Source organism: Taeniopygia guttata, chromosome 30, assembly GCF_048771995.1.
Source record: "Taeniopygia guttata chromosome 30, bTaeGut7.mat, whole genome shotgun sequence".
Taxonomy (NCBI): Eukaryota; Metazoa; Chordata; class Aves; order Passeriformes; family Estrildidae; genus Taeniopygia; species Taeniopygia guttata.
In genome coordinates, this window is record NC_133055.1 from 3408101 (window position 1) to 3410968 (window position 2868).

The 2868-nt window shown below is 40.8% G+C and overlaps 1 long non-coding RNA gene across 1 annotated transcript; it reads left to right on the plus strand.

Annotated features, from left to right (window-relative positions):
• The first annotated feature begins 600 nt into the window (after positions 1-600).
• On the plus strand, positions 601-2647 carry LOC140680933 (uncharacterized). Its single transcript, XR_012052278.1, has 4 exons — positions 601-1243; positions 1449-1536; positions 2233-2313; positions 2532-2647. It is a non-coding gene; the product is annotated as an uncharacterized lncRNA (long non-coding RNA).
• The last annotated feature ends 221 nt before the right edge of the window (positions 2648-2868 follow it).

Here is a 2868-nt window from a genome sequence, read left to right on the forward strand (position 1 = left end):
CACACCAGTCATATCAAGTTTCAGAGAACCCAACAAGATTTTAAAGGAAATGTGTGTTAATGTAGAGGGAGGAGCAAAAGCCTGGAGTTGACCGCAAGATCCATGAACATTCTGCTTGTTACTGAATTCTATTCTTGGACCTTTAGAAAAAGGAAACTGAATGACACATGATCGTTGGAATGTTCTAACTGTAGATAAAATGAGGCCTTATGAAAAGAAGACGAAACAACATTAAATCAAGTCACAGTCCTGTAGAAGAGAAAAGAAACCATGTGAAGTTATCCAAAATATTTTTAAAAAACCAATGCAAAAATGCAAAGCAAGGACCCCCCACACTTGTGCTGAATTCAGAAGGTATTCAGTGTCTTCTGAATGCAACGATACATTCATTAGAATACAGCAGAGATCCCTAGAACAAAGTGCAAAATCCTGGAGCAGAAATGTAGCTCAGAAAATCTGGCAGAAGCAGATTCTGTCCTTCCTACATCTGTCTTCTCCACTGTAAGTATTTGTCTTGAAAGGAGGAATTCTTCCTGACAAGTGGAGGAACAATCTGGATGTGGCTTTGTTTCTTTTTTGTTGCTCTTATTACAGAGTCTTGTGGACTCGGAACAATAAAGCCGGTAAAATTCACATGGCAAGAGGATTCACGTTTCCAAGACGGCAGTTCTGAGCGTGATGATGAGCCTGAGACGCGAGAAACTGAAAAGGACCAAGAAATGCAAGTTCCGTTTCTATTTGCTCTCTACCTGGCTGTAGTAGTTGGATGCTGTGGGAATATTAATAGCAGCACTCAGGGAATGGGAAACTGAGATTGCACACCTCTGAGCAATGAAAGTCATCTTGGAAAACCATTTGTGCTGCCCGGAGTCAAAACTCCCAGCAGCCCATGTGATGTGAAGTTGAATATGAAAAGAGAGATGTTGAGCACAAGAAATTAACTGGCTCATTTTGGTTTGACCAACTCCAAACTGAGTTTGGCCAGAAGCCAAAGACACAGTCAGTTTTCTGTTAAGAAGTTGTTTATTTTTTTTCTAGAAGGCTCTATTTGGCTACTAGGGAATAAAGCTTTTCAATGTATACCATTTCTCTGAAGCACTGCAGTTTTAACTTGCTTTCATGGCATTTGATAGCACAATTTTGGGTGCTAAAATCCCTTTGTACTTGTCTAGGTTTGTTTCTTTACCACGCACAGAAAGTGCTAGAGTTTTCTTCTTCTCCAAAGATGATGAACGCCTAAGAGGTACGACAGAATTTCTTCGCCCCCTTTTGTATTTTTTTAAAACTGTTCCTGGAATTCTGTGAGGAGGAAAAAATGCTGCCTGCTTAGGAATGTTTCCTAGTCAAATTTTGGCATCCTTACTTGTGCTCAAAATTGTGGTAGAATCCCGTGAGAAAGCCCTGGTAAAATAAAGGCCAAGCAGATTTCTGGCTTTCTTCTCTTTCAGATAATTGCCTAATAGGAATCTAGACTTTTAGACCTTACCAAAACATTAGCCACGTGACAGGTTACCTAGACATTTTGGATCCTTTCAGGTATTTATATAATGTTTAACTTTTTCCCGTCTTTCTGGTGTTACCACTAGGAATGTTGAGTGTTCTTGTCCCTGTGGTTCTTTGTCCTAATGAATCTGGGCTTTTCTCTTCTGAATCCAGGGGATTTTGTATTTAGAAACAAAGAAAACAACAACCAAAGGAAACACACAGAGTCCCCAAAAATTGCAGAGGCCAGCAAAACAATTGCTTGTTATATGTTTTGTAGAATAGAGTCTTAAGACAGGCTTAAATGATGTGCATTTCTCAAGACTGACTCGATAACGCTGCAGAAATGTATTGCTGTGTTCATACAGTTAGTGCCCAGCACTCTTCCAGGCGGTCTGATTTGCAAGGGGTGTTAAAATGGAGAGCTCAGTCCTTAGCAGGCCCCAATTCTGGGGGAAGATGTGTGATCCTGGTGCTGAGCTTCTAATGAAACAGCGGCTATTTCACTGCAATTTAGACTGCAGCATGCTGAGGAAAAGTGCTGCTGCCTTTCATTGTCCTGTGGACACCAGGCCACAGTAGGGAACATTTCTGTAGGGAGACAACGTCTGGTGGGAGGCAAGAGAACAGGGAGGATGTGAAGAATTGACTCCTGACTTTATTGCTGTGTTGTCCATGATTGTTAGAAGCAGCAGCACAATCAGAAGTGTTTAAGCCTATTAATTGGTTCTTTTTTTTTTTTTTTCACAGAGGGCCCAAAGTTATTTTGTAGATCAGTAGAGTTCAGTGAAGAAAAAGGGTTGGGAAGACCGACGTAGATTATTGCTTGAGGTGAGTATGTAACATCTGTTCCCTGGGAACTGTAGGAGAAAGCTGAGCACGGGGAGGAAATGCAGGTATGAATGGGCATGCAGAATTAATTCAGGACCTCAAGAAGAGCCTGCAACTTTGCAACTCCCCAGGAACAAAAGTGTTTTAGTGTACCGGTGTGTATAACATCATGTTGTGGTGTCCAGTCAGGTAAACCACTACATCTTTGTATGTTACAGGAGCAGCTACTTAACTGTATGTAAAGGATGTATTTAAGAGAAAGAGTGAATTTAGAGACTTCTCCTAATAGTGGATTCAGAAACTTCTCTGAAGAATTCGTTATATTTTCATTATTTCCCGGAATGCTGAAGGAAGCATAGGGACACCAAATAGAAATGCAAGGAAACCAATAAAATCTTTAGTGAATAGAAACGTGCCACTTTTGTTCCTTGAAGAAGTCACCAAACAATGTTACTTCCAAAAGCCTTTCAAAGATCTAAGAGGAAAAAAAATTGGCAAACCCTGTTTGGCAGTGTTTCCAATCTGGGGCTGATGGTCTTGGAGGTTGGGGAGCCA